Below are 21,801 nucleotides of genomic sequence, written 5' to 3' on the forward strand. Positions count from 1 at the left end.
TTTGTGACCAGCTGCCATGTTTAAAACAGTCCAGCTGAAACAGAGTACCGCCCACTGGCCAGAGCAAACTCTCATTTTACAGCTAAACAATACAACACTAAAATATGTTTCTGAAAACATTTGAGGGGAGAAATGCAATGCAGTATAAGAAAGACAAAAATGGCAGCTGCGTTAGAGACTTCGTGGCTCTGATTTTTTTTTTAGTTCATGTGCGGCAAGGTCATTAGAAGTGCTACGGGGCAATAGAGCAGGCAGAGGAGTATGATTTTTTTCCACAGATAATCCATTTCACTTAGTGCTGTGTGAATAGTTACAGTTTCAGTAAACATGAAAAAAGTTTTGTTTTGTTTTTTTTGTTTTTTTTTTAAGTTACCAACCACAGCTTTAAAACAAGAACTTCCATCCAGCTTTGCATTTCAGCTCAATATGATAAGAAGAACAATACATTACATTACTCTTAGGCTTATTACAGCCCTCTAAGGACATTAGGTTACAGAATATGTTGACACACAATGAATGTTTGCTGCAAAAGAATTCAGATACATGTTTCAGTAGTGTAAAAACTTTTGTGCGTGGGCTACATATGTCTGTTGCATTCAAGTGTGTGTGTGAGAGTGTGTGTGTGTGTGTGCGTGATTGCCCAGTCATAATCATAATCATGATCAAAGGGATAAGTCCAATGTGATGTGTTAACTCACTGCTAAATATAGTTCAACTGGAAAGTACAGTGTTGCTGCAGGCTTATACTTCTCTCTTCTTCTCTATTTCTTCCTCTGTTACTCTCTCTAGTTTTGGTTTTTCATTAGCGTGTGTGTGTGTGTGTGTGTGTGTGTGTGTGCCTGTGTGTCTGCATATGTGCGTGCATGTGGCGTGCACAGTACGGGGGGGGGGGGCCCTTGCCAGACTGGGAACTTTGACAAGGCTGCCACTTTATTCCCTGTCACTCTCCGCGAGTGATTACACACAAACAACACACACACACACACACACACACACACACACGGGAGTATGGTCAGATAGTGAGGGAGTAATGGAGGATCTGCCATTGACAGATGGAGATGGAGACAGAGAGTTAGAGAAGCAGGGGGAAGAGGAGAGGGAGGGGTGGCAGAGAAAAAGAGAAGCAGGGAGAGAGAGTGGTTAAGAGTTACACAAACAAAGAGAGACAGAGATGGAGAGAAACAAATGACTGTGAGAAAAAGGGAGAGAGAGAGAGAGTCTCTTTCAGAAAACAAACACTTAGGCAGCGTTGCATGACTTGCACTTTCTCACCCCTCAACAACCCTGAGGGTAGGTGGGTGGCAGAGGGGGTAGACAGACAGACAGTCAGGGAGAGCCTGAGAAAGAAAGGAGCCAATGGAAGGAGAGGAATGAGAGAAATGTGAGAAGAGAAGAGAAGCAGGGAGGGGAAACACTTCAGGACGACGGGCGAATGGTAGAAACAAGCGCCGATGATTGTAGGAAAAACTAGGGCAGACGCAGTACGCACTTACAAATGACATACTGTGATACAACAAGACAAGCTCCCACACACACACACACACACACACACACACACACACAGGCTGACTCCCTCGCTCCCACACACACTTCATTCAGAGCGAGCACAAAACTGTGTGAAGTGTACTTACCAGGGTAGCAGGAGTAGCCCACTTCTGCAGCATGCTCTCTCTCCCCCTCTCATTCCTTTCCTCCCTCAACTCCTCTCTTCTCCTGCTCTGCCGTGTCCCTTGTAAAGCACCCTGAGTCTCTCTCGCTGTCTCCCTCTCTCCCCCTCAAGCGGAAAATCCCGAGCAGATTCAGTGTACTTGTGCTACAAACTGCTCTCGGCCTTTCTCACCACCACCGCCGCCCCCCCCCCCCCTCAAACAACCACCACAGACACACACACACACACTCTCACACACATACACTCCCCTAAATCTTGACAGCAAGGCAGGAAGCTCCCTCACTACTGCTGATACACAGCACTCAGGTGATCTCTCACACACACACACACACACACACACACACACACTCACACAAAATTGGTAGCACACTCTTGCACACACCCACAGGGAGGGAGTCCCGCATGCAGAGCTCCAACGTGTATTATGCAAGGGGCTGAATGCGAGCCAGAGCTCTCACACTGTCTGCCCTACACACACACTCACACACACACACACACACACACACACAGACACATACACACACACAGGGCCCCTCCCACGGTTCGCTCGGCCAACTTCATCAGGTATTCATTCAAAAAACACACACACGCCAGCTGGCTGCACGCCCAGAGACCGCTTACAAGCAGCAAAAGAGAACTAGAGAGGGAGAGGGAGGGTGGGAGGTTGTTACAGTGAGAAGGGCAGAGAGGGGGAGTGTGGGAGAGATAAAGAGGGAGGGAGAGAGTGAGCTGTGGAGATTACAGAGAGAGGGAGTACATGAAAGAGTGACACATGGACAACTCATGTACACACACAGATATGCATGTATCTGGGGCTGAAGCGATGATAATCTCTTGTTTTTCTTTTTTCTCAATTTATTGATGAATCATGACATATAATATGTCAAACAATGGTAAAAAATGCCATCACAATTTTCACCAGAGCCCAAGGTGATGGTTTCAAATTGTTTCTTGTTATCCAACCAACAGTCTTAAAGCTCGATATTCAATTTAAAATAATCTATAGTGGAAAAAAGCAGCAAATCCGCAGATATGACAACCTGGAACCAGAGAAAGTTTGACATTTTTTAGCTGATAAATATCAAATTCTGAATTAATATTCTGTCAATCAGCATTTTAATTTATTATCTTTTGGGGGTTTTATTGCTTTAATTACAGTGGAGCTGGAGACTGACAGGAAATGAGGAAGAGAGGGGGGATGACACGTAACAAACGGCCACAGGTTGGAATCGAATCCCAGCCGCTGCAAAGGATGCAGCTTGTATGGAGCGCACGCTCTACCATGTGACCTGGAGGCCCAAACAATTTATAGGATTACGTGAAGCATCAATACACATGTCCATACATGAAAGCAGAGATAAATGGTTGCTCTGTGTAATCAAATGTAGATCAAACGGTGTATCAGGCGCTTTTGGAATAAAATAGGATACACAGGAAGGCCATGCAGGCATTTCAAAAATATGCATCAGCAGGGAAGAAATGTAAAAAAAAAAACTTTATAGTACTGGATAAATCATTAAAAGAGTCAGCATGGTTTAACCATTAAAGGTCTTTGTAAGTTGTGTGTTTAACACGATTTAAAAACAGATATAAACTTACAAAAACCGACATCAGAATCTGGTTTTAATTGCCAGGTAGGCTTTCATGTACAAGGACTTTGCTTTGGAGTAATGGTGCATAATGTAAAGATACTGAGAGAAAAAATACATTTACAATAAAATTAAAAAATGAAAGAGCTGTGCAGTTATTAGAAGTGACAGTTATGAGTGGAAATTTGCCAAATATGGTCCAATGTGCAAAAGTTTACAGTATGAGGCATAAAAAGTCCAGAGATATAAGTATAATTATAGATGCAGGTTTATACGCACAACTATGTCCTTATAGAACACAGAGATCATTAAAAGAAAGACAAGCAACGTCAGAACCACTTTCTTTTTTCCCCCTTTTGCTGAAACAGTGGGTGTTATGCTCAGCTTCAACGAGGCTGCACTACTTACTTTCCACCACTAGATGTCATGACTGATTACATCACTGACAGCGTACAGCAGTCTATTTCCGTTAGTTAGCTGACCTAGTTAAAAGACCATTTGGAAGTAAATATAGATGAAATGTGTTCCTCAATGCTAAGAGATGTAGCACGCAAAGAGAAGAAGTGAGCACTCACTCATGAGATGATAACACACACACACCAAACCACACACACATAAGCATACACGAACATGCAGAATTGTAATGATTCCCACTGGACTCAGTGGGCCTAAACATGCACTAAAAACACATCCTGTTTGTTGGTTGGTCTTCCTGTCAGCTTGATATCAACCCTGGTGTTGAACATTGGATATTCATGGAGTGTTTAACTATTGCAGGGCAAGAGGCATTAGAAAGTTTGCTCTTTATGTGGCAAAGAGGACTAAAGGAACTAACAAACTGTGCCCTGAGAGGCTCGGCCGGGAGGAGGATTGTAAAGTGGTAATCTGAGAGTCCTTTGTGCTCTTTTTTACTTAATTTTGGAGGACTTTTTTGGTGAAGAGCACTCAAAACTTTGTGTTGGGGCAGTTTGACTCTCTGTGGAAACTGTTTAGTGTTTTGTTAGTTGCTGTTGCTCATACTGAAGACAGTTCCTAATTTGCCACAGCACTGTACCCACAAATCGCAAAATTTCCTTCCTGTTTTGAAACTAAGCAATGCAGTAGTTTAAAAAAATAGTTTTTTATTTTGAAATATGGGGGTTGAAGCTGCACTTTTGAAAGTTATAACATAAAAAATGTTTGTATTTTAACCAGTGTGTCTTATATATATTGCAAACAAGTTATAAAAGAGAACTGTTGAAGTTATAGCCCAAAGTAAGACACCAGGACACAGCGAGACAGAATGACGAGGGCAAAAGTAAAGAAAAAGACACAGACAGAGAAACTTGATAAACACATAAGAATGAGACACAGACAAAGCTAAATCAGAGGAGACTGAGAGAGAACCAGACGAGACTGTGTATTTGTTTCACAGTCGTTTCCGTTGCCTTGGCAGCTAATTGGAGCCTCTCGGCATTTAATCATAATTCATTTGTGTGGGTTTGTTTACAATCTGCCGTCAAGTGAAAGCAGTGCAAGAGAGCAAGTGGGGGTGGAGAACAGGCACAAAGAAATGAGGAAAGGGAGAATCAGTTATGAGAAAAATTCTTTTTTTTTTTTTTTGAATGGCGACTTTAGTTCTGTGTCTGCAATGTCTTTGTTCAGCTGCTCTTTCTCTACTTCTAAAACTTTCTCAGTCCAGTCGAGATGGCTGTGTGTCAGTGCCCTTCCATCATTTCTAAAAAGCTCTGCCCTCCAACTCCAACCCGTAGTCTCGACCCAAATAAATATCCAGTTTCTTCTCTTTTTCCCTCACTGTCTAACCATTTTGGTTGAATGTAATAACTGCAGACCATCACTAAATGTCTAGAATATCACCACTAGATCATAAGTTGGTAATATCGAGTGTCACTCCTTCTGCAAAATCCACGTTTTATAGTCCCTGGGCTTAAAAATGTCTTTATAAACCTGTCACCTCCTTGTAATTTACATCTCTCCTTCATGACTGATGGATTTTATATGTGTCACATGAAATCACGGGTCTCTTTAATACAGCTGAATCTTGAAAACATCATGGGAAACTTGTGCTTTTGATTACAGAAATCCCAGCTCTGTTTTTCATAAAGAGATTTTGCAATTATTTACTTGGACTAAACACAAGCCATTATGCCGAGCCATAACCAGGAGAAATAAATGAAAACAAATCCTGTAATTTTCTCAAAGTCTTATTTTTCAGAAGTGATCTGCCTATTAGTGTCTGTCAGGACTGACTATAGACTATATAAAAACAAGGAAGTCGCATGTCCACTTCTCCCACTGGTAAAAGAATGAAGCCAAAATATCCCGGATATGGTTGTTGACATCATTTTAAGCCGCAGTTTGCACAGTAGCAATCAGGAAGTCGAGCCACAGTATTGAGCTCCTGCCCAAACACCCGTCTGACCCAGTCATGAGCAGCGTTTCTGGTCATAAGATCACCGATTGGCACACACAACCTGCTGTCAATCATGCTGCCACACCCCACTTTTACTAGCATCAACTAAACTAAACTAAGCATCACTAAGCATCAACAAAACATCACGAACATCAGTATGATTAAAACTACCTAAAACGACAGGAACCACCTTTGGGGAAAATGTATTTGACATGTAATTCGATTTTTCTTAGTTGGGCCAATGTGGAGCTTTGATTCTCTGCCCGAGCCTAATGGGGCCCAACCCCACGTGCCAGGTTCGGGCCGGGTCAGGCCAGGCTGGAATTTCCCAGTAAGTTCTGAGGTTTGAATCAGGTCAGGTTCTTGCCAATTTACCAACTGGCAGTTCTCATGCATAAATGGTAGGAGTTGGCAAGAGGGAAACAGAGAGTAGGAGGGGGGACAGTGACAGAGAGAGTGATGGAACAACGACACAAGACACTGGAGAAACGGGGGAGCAAGGCGACTTCGTTGGCAATGTTTGCTTCTTCCTCCCCAGCAGTGGGAGAGATGTTCGTAACATGTATCGTAGAGCATGATCATCATATACATGCTGCATCACCATGAACTACTGTGCGCACTTGAAGACGGAGTGCCCAGTAGAAATTCGAGTTTTTAAATTGGGCTCAGACCCAAATCTGCTGCCGTGGTTGTTTGGACAGAAGCTGGTTCTTGCAGGGTCAGGCCTAATTTTTGGGCCTAATCAAACTCTAGGCACATGTCCCCTCCCCTTACATGGAGGGGGGCAAAGTTTATGACCTATGCTGCAGCCAGCCATTAGGGGGCGATGGGGATGTTTTGGCTTCATTCTGGGAAGATCTTACGCCGTCCATCTTTAGATAAAGTCCATTAGACAAAGTGAACGTTTAAATCAAGATATAGGCATCGTAACTAGACTCAATGTAATGTTTAGTGCAGTAAAATCTTCCTCAGCTCTGCTCTCTTCTTCTTTCATTTCTTCTGTCTTTCTTCAGAGAGCAGTCTCAGTCAGAGCCAGTCACTAAGGAAACTGATGAAAAGCTTCTATATATACTCACACCTATATACATATCACACACTGCTCTATCTCTCTCACTCTCATGCACGGTGATACTGACTCTCCCACTCTCTCTGTCGCCCCCGCAAACTTCACATGCACTGTGGTAATGACAACATAACCACACACACACACACACAGACACACTACCCATCCATCCCCCTTCGTCTCTGTCGGCGAAAGTCTCAGCTCTCTTGTTTATCCATGTCTTTCCATCTGTCTGTGTGTGTTCATGTGTGTGTGTGTGTGTGTGTGTGTGTGTGAGAGAGAGAGACAGCAGGTGCAGAGCCATCTAATGGTCACAAACACCCACAAGTGATCACTGCGAGGCTGGCTTTATGAAGTCACGCCCTTATTACAACACCTTAATCATATCATGCCCACGTTCTCTTCACAATCTATCATTCATAACCTTTTTGTGAGCGTTACGTAATCGTGTTAACAGTGCCCTCTGAATCATGCACACAAATATCTTTCACTTTGCGTACCCCTTCACCTCTCTGCCTCTCTCACAAACCCTCTGCCAGGCTGTGTTAACTTGCTGGCAGTGTAGTGTGCTACTTCAGCCCAAGCCACATCCCATTCACAAACCTACTAATCCACACACACTATTAGATCCCTGCTAGTCACACACACACACACACACACGCACACACACAAAGAAGTGTGGATGTGCGTGTGTGTGTGAGTGTGTGTGCGGGATTAGGGAGGGACTGGAATGGATGGGCAAATCACTGCTAAGCTCCTCTATTGCTGTATAATCCTACTGAGTACACACGCAGACGCACAAATGCGTAAATTTGCATTCAGACGTGCACATGCACACACACACACACACACACACACACACACACACACAAACACAAACATGAACTGATGCTCTCTCTCACTCTCTCAGTTTAACACACATACAAAGCATGTATTCGCAAACACCCACGCACACAAACAATAGCAGCCATCGCAGACATTCAGACACACAAATGCGCAGGCAAAAGTCCAACACACTCATTCAAGGGCAAACGCAGACATAAACACCCAAATATTATTTCAAAGACTGTATATAATCCTGTTCAGAGAATGTGTGTTACAGCACAAAGGGAATAAGGGAGAAATGTAGGAGGGGAGGCAGTTGCAGGGAGAAAAAAGGGGAAAAGAGAAGAATAAAAGACAGAAAACCAGGAAGGAGAGAAAAGGGACATATAAATGTAATTCAGACTCCATTCATCATTACACTATCCACTCATTCACTCTACCCACACAGCGATCACTCCTTTGTCTGTTTCTTCAACACAAGACCCTCACATGTATTCAAAGAGAATGTCACTCACTTTGAAAAACTAAAATATGGAGAGTTTGCGAGCCTTTTTTTTGTACAAACTAAGACAGCTCAATTAGCAAACACAGAAATATTTCTCCACACGCTTTTACAGAGCCATGACTGTAATACAAGATGTGACAAGAGTTTGCAGAATGTGGATCCTCAGGTGCTTTACCGATTTAATCTGACTTTTTATCTGTATTTTAAGTGCAGAGAGATGGAAAAATCTACAAAATGTATCCAAACTGGAAGGTAAATATTTTGAAAGTTAATATTCTTATGAATTTTCTTTTTGGATAATAACAAAGAACCATTAACCCCTTATTAATCAGTGGATTTTTAAGAAAAATGAAATGCAAAATAACATGAACTATAAGAAGCCTTTCCTTTTTGTCAAGTGCAATATTGACTCAGTGAGCTTTAGCATTTCATTTCAAAGCGCTAACCATTTAGTGGCGGTAACATTTAATGTTTTGTGATGTTAATATCTTGGCTTTGCTGACAAACAGTCTGCTAGATGCGTTAACATAAAGTAATATAGTGCCCACTGCCCACCCTCCACAAACTGTATATAAAGATGGATGATGTGTCTCCACTTAGGCCCACTGTGCAGAGGTGAAACTAAAATATCCTGAATATGGCCATTGCCATCTTGCTCTGGTGACGTCAGAGCCAGAATCTGCGCATAGCAATCACCGCGGTGTCAAGTTTCCCGCCTATACACCCCTTCAACCAATCGCGGGCATCGCCACTGAATGTGAGCTCATGCTGTAAAAAAAAATCCCCCATTTTTTTTTTAGCTTTTTAGCCAGTAGCGTGATAAAATTTACCTTAAATAACACAAACTATCTTTGGGAGAAATTTATTTGATGTGTACTTTAAGTTTTTAGTTTGACCCATGTCCCATCCTATAACATGAAGAGAGCAGGCTTTATGACCGATACTGCATCGAGCCACCAGGGGATGATCGAGATGTCTGGGCTTCATTTTTGGGGAGCTGTCATGTTGCCTATCTTGTACACTTTTCACTGCACACCACTCAGGTCAGGTGTGAGCTAGCTAACAATGCTGCTTATTGCCACTGGTAATGCCCTCCTGGTGGCGGGACGGCAGTGCTGCAAAAACATGGTGGCCAACCTCCGCTGCTCTCTCCCCAGGTCGCCCCCGTGAGTAAACAGCTTCATTTTTTGCCCCCATGAGTAAACAGCTTCATTTTGAGTTACAAAACCCCTTTAGCATTTTTGAATATGTTAGCACCACTCGCCGTGTTGACACTGCCAATGGTGCTAACTCATCAGCAACCTGGAGGGAGTCTGGAGGGTGGGCACAATGTTTCCCCAGCAACGCTGTTGAGTCAGGACGGGGTTACTAATGGCAACTGCCTAAAGAGTGGTGCTGTTAGCTAGCTACCACCAGATCTAGCTGCTGCACAGTACACAGTAACTGAAGATCAGTTAAGTTAACTCTGATGTGTAACTATTCAACAATACTCTCAGCAGTTAACAGATTTATGGTTAACCGCTGACATCCCTACAAGTGATGACACCATCTTTTTCATTTGTGGGATACTTTTTGTGTAAAGAAAAGTTAGCTATTAGCTAAGGCTACAACTACCAGTTATATTCATTATTGATTAATATGATGATTTATCACTAGTCAATTTGTAATGCTCATTTAAAGCAAATCCTCTTAAATCACACCTCATCTTTGTGCTCCCATGATCTTTTCATGTGGGTGGGACACAGAGACAAACACAAGCAGGCAATCAGATGACGTTAGTGTGATAATTTCTCAGCTGAAGTCAGGTTGAGGACAGGCTGACAGGTGTGGGATGTGTGACTTTGAGGGGCTGCAGGGAGCACGGCGCTAAACAGAGCGCCTGTGGAGACAAATGGTAATAAACACACAACTGTAGACTAATGCTGCTTTATTTGCTTGTGAGTGGCACACACTTTATATTCTCTTTCATGTCAGGATGGAAGATAAAGATTGAAAAAACAGGCCACACCACCCGCGGAAAAAACAGTTCCTTATCCGATGGTGCCTGCATGCGTCCACATCTAGGGCAGAGAACTATATTGTTGTGTGTGCTGAAGGTGAACTGTCCAGCTGTAATGGGCACAGGCAGGCAGACTGGCACTAATTGGCATGAATGGACATGGTGGTGGGCATTGTGTGGATGAAGGAGAGGTGGGCGACTACTCAGCATGCGTCCTTGTCTGGGAATAATGTGTTCCACCTTTTCAAAAGGCACAAGGACAAAAATGTCAGACAGGCAGCAGCACTAGTTGAGCACACAGACTCGCACAAATCATCAAAGGCCCCTGCTCGACACAAACACACATCCAAAACCCCTGAGACTCAACAGGACACACATGCAGTACACACCGGAGCTGTATCGAACTCAGCCATTATCCAGACAAACGAATTCCACAGCCAGGCGCACACACACACACATACACACACACACACACACACACACAATCACAACACACTCCACAGGTGTCTGCTTGCTGCCCAGCGGTGTGTCCAACGCCTGGGGCAAAGAGCTGCATGATGAACACAACAATAGACTTTGATAAAATACACAAACCCATATACAAGTCCATTCACAACAATCAAACATATATAATTATGCTGAATAGCCACGCTGATTGCTGTCAGACTCCCAGAAGGGAAAATGGCTCCAGTCAAATGGGCAATTTTCAAAGTGAGTGAAGCATGTATTGTGTGTGCTGTTCGCAGAGGGATATTTTGTGTTGCAACAATATGGCAAAAAAATTAAGACATCAAATGGTCTTGTTAATATGTTTGCTTTGGGAAAAGCTCAAATATGGAGGGTAAACTCTGACTGCGACACAGAGGGCAGACTGAGTGTACTTTACAAGACCCCTGCAGGGACAAAGACATAAAAAATAATAAAGACTCTTCCCCAGAATGCAACCACATAGGGCCCTTTTACAAGCAGAAATTACGGCCCATATTTACATTTATTTGTTAGGCAGCGACGTCTAGTGGCCATAGTATAATAGGGGCAAAAGAGGAAGTCAAGAGACGTAGTGTTAAGAGAGAGGAAGTCCGCTTAGGGCAGGATAGAGGGGAGGCAGAGAGGTCAAACACGCACAAGACTTTCATATAGAAGATTGGAGTTTGTGACGTGTGAAGCCAAAAGTCAACGTAAAGTTATTTTTGCGCTGACACATAGTATGTCATGTCATGAGATGATGTTATGTAAAATACATTTTGTTACCTTAGTAACAAATATATTTATTTTAAGCCATTTTTCTAACCAAGAAGTTTTGTTGCCTAAACCTCACCACATAGTTTTGGTGCAACTGCGACCATTTCATAACATTACCCCAGGTTTAAAACTACGTCATATGAGCTCTTCTATTCTCCACTGGTAATTTAGAAAACTTTTCTGTAGGTTGTATTCAAAGGTATAAACGTACGACGTTCTGTGGTCGTACAAGTTGGCGGACTTGTTCGCAAACAGACAGCGAAAACTTTTTTAAATCTGCACACACACACAGGGTTATTTCTTTGTCTAACTCTTGATGAATAGATAAAAAATTAATCATAAATGCCGTTATTCTATGATTCATTGATTATTACTGTAAATTGTAGGAGTTATTATATTCAAACAAACTCTCGATACTTTCAATATGATATCCCTTAAACAAAAATGTCATTGAAATTTAAATAATTCTGGATGATAACTACATACGAAAACACAGATTTACAAACAGAGAAAAGTCGAAATATAAGTGACAACACTACTAAGTAAAAACTGATTGGACTCTAATACCCATATTTCCCATTATTGGTATCTTGATAACAAAATTCTGTAACAAGCTGAGCCATAACTTTCCACCTCCCAGTGCCTCCTGACTTAAGAAACCAGTTTGCATATGGAGGCTACTGTTAAAATATTCAAGTGTGCGCTCACACTGCACATTTGAGTGAAAAAAAAAGAGCAGACAGACAGGCGGACTGATTGCACACACTTCTCATTGCTTTTCTCAGTTTCCCCACTCATCCTTGACCTTCTTTTTTCAACATTATTTTGAGCAGGTTTCACACACACACACACACACACACACACACACACACACACAACCACACACACACACACATTGTAGACACAAACACAGATGAAAGGAAATTCCATCTTGGTGACATTCTCTGGGCGGACCTTTTCAAACTAAGGAAAGACCGGCGAGTGCTTTATGTGTGTGTGCTGTTACCAAAAAAAACTTATTTGTGGGCAGCATTCTTCTGCCTGCATGCAGCTGTCTCATGGATTGAAAATAACATGTTTTAGAAGCTGTGGCAATCACACACACACACACACACACACACACACACACACACAGAGAACATAAACCCTTTGACCCTGACTCAATGCCCTACACAACTTTTGCCTTGAAGACCACTGACACTTCGCGTGTTCATAGTTTGAGGGAACATTTCATAGGAATCGAGTGAGGAACAAAGGAGGGAGGGACAGATGAAAAGAGGAGAGGAGAGAGGGACAAGGAGGGGAGGAGGCGGAGAGGGAGAGCAGGTTGAAATAACAAGACGAAAATGACGGAGGAGCAGGGAAAAGATGGAGAGAGACAGTGATGTCACCTTGTAATGGCACTGCAGTGAGAGGGACAAAGGAGGAGAGGGAGGAAGAAGAGAGAGAGAGAGCGAAAGGGACATCGAGAAAGAGACTTAAGAGATCTATTAGCTGATAGAAGTCATGCAGACAACCTCCCACTCCTTAGGCAATTGATTCAAGGATATTATGCGGAACGCTCAGTGTGTGTGTGTATGTGTGTTTCTGAGTGACAGTGAAACTCTGGCTTTGGGCCTCAGGGCATAATGTAGTACTACTAGAAATCTCTCTTTTGAGACTGCACTTAGTCTTTCTCCCCTCAGTATGTGAGGGTGTATGTGTGTGAGTAAGCATGCATGTAGAGAGAGTGGGGAAAAAACAGCAAAAGCTCTGCAGTTTGTAACTTAAGAAGCATGTAAATTTAAGCTTTAGTTCCTTTGGTGTGTGTTTGTGTGTGTGTGTGTGTGTGTGTGTGTGTGTGTGTGTGTGTGTGTGTGTGTGTGTGTGTGTGTGTGTGTATGTGGGTGTGTTCTAATACTTATGTTGTGGGTCCTGTTCACTCAAGGTAAACCATCAAATTTTAGGGTAAAGTCTTTGGTCCTTGGTTAATGCAAGGGTTTGGTTTAGCATGTAGCGTTTATGGTTGAGTCTCCACAGGATAATGCAATGTCCTCCTAAGTGACAAAAACAAGTTTGTGTATCTGCCTCTGTGTGTGAGTGTTTCAAGAGGACAGCATAAAGGAATGCCTCGGTTCAAGACTTGCCAAGAGCACTTTTCCCATGCGCCAGGGAGCCAAGACTTCCCCAACCAGCCAAGAATAGCACCAACTCTCTCTTACTTTCTCTCTCACCCACACATTCTCAAAGCACTCACACTTTTTACTCTTTGGATTCGACAAGAAAGAGTGTGATAGTGTGAAGGAGGGAAGTACAGCCTCACACACTTCAATCAGCGCAGAGCAAGAGACAGAAAGAGGCACATTTTCTGAATTATCATACATCCATTGTATACCTTGTACAACATGATTTTGGCAGCACTGTACATACACAGTCATGCCAATAAAGCAAATTTGAATTTCAGCATAGAGGGAAAACACTGAAATCTCATTTTCCGGTCAAATATGTCACACTAATAAAGCCTCACTGAACTGAACTGACATGAACTGAGAGGAAGATAGAAGGAGCAAAAGAGAGAAAGTGAGAGAGAGGAAGACAGACAGAGATTTCAGCAGGGAAACTGCAGCACTCTCCAAACTCTCTGCTCCCTGTGGGGTAAATGGGAGTGCTTTGTCTGTGGATGTGTACGTACATGTGTATGTGTGTGTGTGTGTGTGCGTGCGTGCGTGCGTGTGTGTGTGTGTGTGTGTGTGTGAGAGTTCACTTAAACAAGCATCTCTGTTAAAGTCGAGGACCGGAGCGTGCTCCCTATGCCCATTGTGAGGCACCAAATGTTGAGGCAACAGAACAACAGGCAGCAACATGGTTTCCACTCCAAAAGCATTCACAATTGGTTGTCACAAAAGATGCGGTACATTCACATTCCTCTCAAATTCCAAATTTGCATCTCAAAAAGAATTTCAATGAAACACTGCAAAGACAACAAATAGCCCCTAATATTTGTGACGAGGTTGGTTTAAGAGAATACATCATGCCCCATATGATTTTTTGTATTTTAATTACTCAACCTGTGTTACTTTGAATTTGTGGGAAAAAAAACTAGCCTATGACTTCAGTTCATCACAAATTTTCTCGGTTTTTGGATTCTTTGTTCTCCAGAGGAATTTAAGAAAGTTTTCATCACAAATAACTAGGGCTGTCAACGAATATTCTAAATTCGAATTTGAAAAAAAAAAAAAAAAATGGACCTTCGAATGTGAAAATTGATATTCGATTGTGGAGGGGAAAAAACACCACTGCAGCTGTCCTCTTTGCGAGTGGGTGTTGGCCTGGGCTGCTGCACTGAACACACTGCATAAACGCCAGGGCCACACCACCCGCGGAAGTGCTGCGAAGCGCAGTGCACCGAAATTCTCGCGCGAGCCGGAGCACTTCCGTTCACATCAGACACGCATTTCTCCACGCTGGTCGACAAGCGGTTCTGCTCCCAGCTGTTGTCTCCGTCACCCGGCTTGACACATTTGCTCGCGGCTCACGCAGAAAATAGACCAGGTGGCAAAACGATCGCTGCAGGACGCGAGTCGGCCACGGAGCTGCACGGCGCGGTGCAGCCGGTGTGGATGACACAATCGGTTAACATGGGCGCCGAAAAGAAACTGGCTTCGCTTCGAGGCTATTCGCAGCGCTTCTGTGGGCGGTGTGGCCTGAGATGGCGGCAAGTGAGTGTCCACGGTCGTTTATAACGTAATGTTATAGATAATTGTTTTATGTGTTTTAATGTGTAGGTATGTAAATGTTTTCAAAGACGTTTATGTTGAAATAAAAATACCTACAAGTAGTTATGTTGAAAGTCTTTGTATTAATACATATACAAGTATGTTTCCTTGTATTAGTTTGCCCTCTAGTGGACATAATGCGAAAAAAAAATTAGAATGGTTCGAACCTATGAGTTATTTTTAGAAGGAATATTCGAACGTCATTTTTGAGCAATTTTGACAGCCCTACAAATAACATGTATCACGAGTTGAATAACTGATATACAAATGCTAATTAAGATAAAGAATTCCTTTAATGATTATATATGAATTTATCAGTCATTCATACAAAAAAATCAAGCAAATTAATTATTAGCAATGACTTCCCTTCTAGACTTTATGCCTTTCTCTGCAGTTAAGGTTGTTGCCCACAACATTCACCCAGTATTACTTTTTAATGTCTGCACTGTTGATGCCTGTGCTGTGCAATAATGAAATGTTTTTAATTAGTTTGTGATGCATATTATTAGCTCATAGCTGGACAGATCAGTGCTGCCTTGAGACTTAACCTGCCAATTAGTATCCTGACACTCTAGTAAAGTCAAACATTAATCTTCCACTCTGCATGCAGGCTCCTGGTGGAAGGTTGGTTAATGTTTGTTATTAAAGTCACCCGTGTCCATTGTTTATTGCTCACGACAGCAGTAAACAGACATGCAGAGCATCCCTCTGGGAGGGAGGCGAGTGGAAAATAACACTCATCTCCAAACACGCGAGGCAATCTGGGGATGAGAGAACTTGAGAAACTTTGCTTAAATGTTTGTTCACATTGATTTTCTTTAGCTCGCTGGAAGAAAGCCTTATACCAAGCAGAGAGACTATCCATCAACCAGAAGGCCGGAGTTCAAATCCTTGACCTCGAGCATTTGCTCTGCAGAAATGTCTGCGAGCAAGATAATCGCCAGCGGCTCCGAAGGTGCTATTCTGCAGCTGACCCTGCGATCTTATTTCCCCGTGGAATGGGAGAAAGTGAAAAGAGAATTTCTCCCCTGGGAATCAATATTACCACCAAAAAAAGAGAGCATTTGTGCTGCGAGCAATTCCAAGGAAAATCAAAGCGGCTGTAGCTTGTGGTTTCGCAAGTAATTTGGAGAATGGCAGACGTCAATGAACGTGCATATACATTAGATACGCAAACACAAACATAAGTAATGAATATAAACAAAGCGATAAACTACAATACATTCTCCCCCTCCACGGGCCTTACAAAGACATTATTTATAGGGTGTTTTCGCACTCTCAGCACTGCCAATACGGCTTCCATTCTTGCAGGAGGACCCTTCACTAACTGGTTCCTGAAGGTGTTATGCATGAAAATATACTGCTGCTCCAACAGAGAGCTCAGATGCAGTCTCATGAACACACACAGTCACTAGCCAGACTAGCTTTCCCTTAACTCAAAAGGTGCATCTCCTCAAAACACAGCATGGGCAAGAAACAAACTTAGTTAGCCGAGGCCTGCTGGCTTCATTTCAATACCTTCTTGTCTTTTTTTGACTGTTTTTCTTTAACCTTTACACAGAGGTTGAAAGAGCTAACATATTGTTAGATAAAGTCATTATATTACATGACAGGGGATGAGGATAAGGAGAGTGAGTCATTAATTTGAACCATCTCAAAACAACAGAGAGGAAAACCTTGGTTCAGTCACTCCAAGCTGTGCATGTGATTAGCTGCTACTTCACTCGTGTTAAAATCAAATGCACTTCACTTGACATGCATCTGGGCTGTGACCAGGGTGACAGGTTTATCAGCAAAGCAAGGCTCTCGGCTATGAGGAAAACAAAGGGCTGTAAAGTCCTTGACGTCAGAACTCATAACATCAAATTAAACATGACAGTCAGACGAGAAGCTTTTAGGTTGTAATAGCAACATGGTAGCAGTGTGTCAGTAATGATTCAGCAGTAAGCAGTGAACCACTGTCCTCTGGCTTATTAAACACAACCTCAATTCCAGCTCAACTAAAAATATAATATAGGTCTCCGTCTATTCATAAAACCAGCTTACATGGCAACAAACAAGTGGACGGATTTAACTGAAAATCACAATGTAGGCACATGTTAACAGACAGGGACAATCTCACCTCATTCAACACAACTCCTCCAGACCCCCCTGGTTTGTCAGCAGGTGGTACAGCCCATGGAGAGGGTTCCAGACTATCCCAGAATGCAGTGTGTTGACTCAGGGACTCAGCACTCCCTGGTGGATGAAACAACAACAACAAAAGTTGACACTAAAGTAGGGAAAGGACAGATTGTAACATGACAGGACACACTACTGTGTTGTATGCATCGTTGTACATGCATCACAAGGTTTGTTTAACAAAGCCACATATGTATCTCAGCTTTGATCCATAAGCATAAACAACAACATGGGATTCTCACATCTTGCTTCAAATAGAGTCGTGGCTGCAAAGAGAGAACATGCAAAACATTTGTCTCTCCCAGCAGCCTCTGATTTTCTGTATCTGCACATTTGTACAGATTCCACAATAAAGCACAGCAAAAGCACTACAGGATGTCTACTGGTGCTGATGATGGTAATGCACCGGAGTAAGTAAACTGACGTGAAGAGAAAAAAAGAGTACACCTTATTGCATAACTCAAAACCAGAATTACCACCTCATGATTGTGTGCCTCCAAACCAGTCACGTTGCGGTTACAGTTTACATCCATGGCTGTGAAAATATAGATGTTTCACACACATCTTCCCCGCAGCAGCACAAAAGATCTATACAATCAGCACAGTTTCAAGGTGAGCACCCAAGATTAGTGTCACCAATTCAGTATCTGACCAAATGTCTCCCTTTCTGTTCCTGAGATATGACGTTGAGTAATGGATGTGTTTTTACAGAACATTATGATGTCACAGTCAAGCTGACCTTTTTGAATATAAAATGTCATCACGTCATCATTTTTAACCTAGACATTTGTGTGAAATGTTGTCATAATTAGCATATCAATTTTTGCCCAAAAAACATGGTTTGTGAGGTCACAGTGACTTTGACCTTTGACCTCCAGTTACCAAATGCTAATCAGTTCAATCTTGATTCTTGAGGTGAGAATCCCTAAAGCTGTTCCGGAGATATCGCCTTCAGGAGAATGACACAAGAGGTCACAGTGACCTTGACCTATGACCACCAAAAACTAATCAGGTCATTGCTGTGTCCAAGAGGATGTTTGTGGCCAATGTGAAGAAATTCCACCAAAGTGTTCTTGAGATATTGTGTTCACAAGAATGAGAAGGATGGACAAGTGGCAGTGTTAATTTCATTGACGAAAACAATTCGGAAAAGTATTTGTCAGCAACCTTTTTTTATGTGACAAAGATGAGACATTGACAAGCTAAAAATACATATCTTGATTAGAAAAAAATTATGACAAAATCTATGTTTCATTTTAATTGATGAGATGAGGCAAGACAAGACGAGATGGGACCGGACGCGACAAAAAATGTCACATTTAAAATGTGAGCCGACAATGGCCGTGCTTGCAACTATTTTCTATAGCCGTATGAGATCGGAGCGCTGACTGGCTGTAAACTCCAGTAGATAGTCGGCACCAGGATGTTTCTCTGGCCTGCAAACACTCTTACCACAGCAGCGTCAGTCCGTGCGAGTTGTAAAATGTAATTCAGCAGTAAATAAGCAGCTGTTTGTGTGTCTGACTGTGGATGGTGGAGCTGTTGAATGGATTTGTGGAGTTTCCTAGTTTCCTGCAGCGGTGGTTGTTAGCAGCTCCGCTTGTTAGCTGAAGAGTGGCAGCAGAGCAAGCAGCCACAGGACGCCCGCCTGTCTTCACATTTGTTCCCCCCAGGACTCCACTCAGATCAGGACTGTCTAGACAAGGTCCAGATTTGATTGCTGTTTGACAGGCAGGTAGGAGGCTCAGATATCTGTGAGTGTAGCTGTGCTGCAAGTAAACAGTCTGAACTTATTTTTCTGCTTGCTAACAATGAGATTGATAAGTCAGTTTTACAATGAACCTAGGTACAAATCCTAATTAAAGCCTTTTGACTCAAAGTAATGACTAACAGTTGACTATAATATCATGAATTTTCGTCAACTAAAACATTTTGAGTTGAATATAACTATGAAGGATAAAAATGATTAAAATGAAACTAAAACTAAAAAGCATTTTTATCTCAAGGCTAAGACTAAACCTAAGATAGCTGCCAAAATTAACCACGGCTGTTGCTGGCGTGAAGGCATAAAAAAAATGTCACATACCACTTGCATATCTATGTCGCTCATGTCAAACTCAAAGTGAAGCGGGTCACAGCTTAGATACACAAGAATGTTTTTAGACATTTAGTGACAGACCAATAAAAACCCACTGTACATACACACACTCTCTCAACAGGCTTCAAAGCATTTTCGGTCCTCCTGCTGAATGTTTAACACTCACTTTAGCCCTTAAACCTTCCTGTTGTTTGACATTTTCACTGTGCATCTTCTCATTCTGTAGCTTTCATTTGCAACCGTCTGCCTAATGTTTTATTGTTTTTAAAAACGGCAATGCAAATACAGGTCATCATTATAAACAGGACCTGTCATATTCATGGGGAGGAAAAAAAAACTCTAGTGCACCTTTAAAGACATCAAATGTGCAACAAGCTGACTTAAGCAGACACCCACACACCGGCATAAGAGACAGACCGGCTGATCGTCGACAGTGTGCACACACTCTGTGGGACTAATTAGGCAGGTTGTGGTGGAATGATGGGGATGTTACGGGGATACGAGAGACATGTTCCCTGCTGTTAGTCAGCTGCAGTGTTTGTGTGTGTGTGTAAGGGTTTGTGGTGTGTGTGTGGGAAGGTGTGTGGGATGTCAAACATCCTACTGACCCACTTCTTACATGTCTGAAGACAAGGAGTTGGGTAGGAGTGTTTGTGTGTGTGCCACTGTCTAGCTGTGGGATTTTTTTTTTCCCAGCCAGGGAAGATAGAGAGGGGAACTGCAGCATGTGGCTGGTTGTGTGTGTGCTACATTGGTAATGGTGAGATATATCATTCTATGCACACTTGTTATGTTATGCATGATGACTCTATTCTACAGGGGATTGAGAGCTACGGTGGAAATGAGGTATGATAATGGGACAGTGAGGGAGGTGCATAATGAGAGGAAGACACAGAGGAATGTCTGGTATGGGAGACATGGGAAAATCAATAGGCTTCCACAGTGGGCTATAGTATAGTTTCAGGCTTAAGTTAAGCATGTAAGCACATATGCATTAAGCTGAAGGCACACAGAAAGCAGCGGGGTTTGTGTGCACCAAAGATGTCCGTAATGTGTGTATATGAGACGGAAACAGAGGAAGAAAAAATAGATGTGTACTGAGGCCGCGGATTAGCAGACACCAACTGGCAAAGGAGTCCATCATATGGTGTTAAAAAGCCAGGGGAGACAGAGGAATGGAGATAAGAGAGGTAGAGACAGAGAAAGAAGAGACGGCAACAAAGAGTGAGACATAGCAAAAGTTAAAAGAAGAGAGAAAAAGTAGGAGAGATCCAGAGGTGACAGGAAGGAAGACAGATGGAGAGAATAGAAAGGCCAAAGAGGTAAAGCAGACACAGAGGAAGAGAGAGGCGATGGAGAGGGAGAGAGGAATAGAGACAGAGAGAGAAACAGATGGTGGAGGAGAGGAGGCAGATAGAAACTCACTGGGAGGACAACACTGGCACAGCCAGAGAGGCGCAGCGGGGAGGATGGAAAGCTGAAAAATGTCAGCGGAAAAGGGAGGAGGAGGAGGATAGTGAGAGGGAGGGCAGAGCAGGACAGAGAGAGTGAGGGTTTTCATTCCAAAACTCTGCCAACTTTTAGGGAAAACACTATGATACCGAGTCTTTAAAGATGTCAGGTTTAAATATATCACCTGTTATGGTCTGTCCCTGAGACCATAACAAATGAGGGAAGCACATGCGAGGGATTAACTGAAAGAAAGGAAATGTATTTAACAGAGATTAATTCTGTTTAACAAATCCAACAAAATGTTGATTCTAAGAAATGAGACTGCAAGAGGAAACATACTGCCAGTCTGAGATAGCACTAATTATAAAATGGATAGTTCCAGTCCTTGATTGTGATTGGCTGAGCTGCGTTCAAAGCCATTTCAAAAAACTCTATAAACACACAGCTGTGAGCACATTACAGTTTCAGTATTACTGCACCAATCAGTCACCTACTGTCAAATGGGACGTAGAGCTAAAGAACCTAAAAAGCCCAAATCATTTATTATGTGGCAGGACAAGAACGGTCACAAAGCTGTGTGTCAGTCATTGAATGCACAAAAAAAACACTTAAAAAAAGGAAACAAAAGGAGTCTACAGGGATTTGTCCTGTCGCATCGTTGGAGAAATACCTGTCATCACCTGTCTCTGGCTATATTGTCAGTTGCTAGTGATATCATTTTTGTTACAGTGTAGCTTGGTTTCTCAGCAAATACAGCCACACTGTAACAGAAATGAGCATAACTGTTGCAGATTGTAGATGCATATATGGTTGTAATGTAACTGCAACATTATGACATTCGGTATGCTTAGTAGAGCCCACAGGCGGAACATCTTTGTCTCCATGTTGCTACAGATTTGTAAAGCAGCTGGCACTTTCCACTACGTCTGTGTTAGGGTCGCAGTGGTACACTGTCAAACCGTATACCAGGGTATAAAAACTGACAGTTATCATACAGTGTACATGTACTT

General features: G+C 42.6%; 1 protein-coding gene across 2 annotated transcripts in view; it reads right to left on the reverse strand.

Moving 5' to 3' along the window:
- The window catches only part of atxn1a (ataxin 1a), a 124,342-nt gene that overhangs the window by 22,412 nt on the left and 80,129 nt on the right, over positions 1 to 21,801 (reverse strand). The window contains exon 3 of one of the 2 annotated variants that reach the window (XM_049601468.1): positions 17,183 to 17,298. The gene's annotated coding sequence lies outside the window, so the exon portion shown is untranslated. Of the gene's footprint in view, positions 1 to 1,631; positions 1,835 to 17,182; positions 17,299 to 21,801 lie in introns of those variants that run through there. The other variant, XM_049601469.1, reaches the window with a different exon arrangement.

This window comes from Epinephelus fuscoguttatus, linkage group LG17, assembly GCF_011397635.1.
Source record: "Epinephelus fuscoguttatus linkage group LG17, E.fuscoguttatus.final_Chr_v1".
In the NCBI taxonomy this organism is placed as follows: Eukaryota; Metazoa; Chordata; class Actinopteri; order Perciformes; family Serranidae; genus Epinephelus; species Epinephelus fuscoguttatus.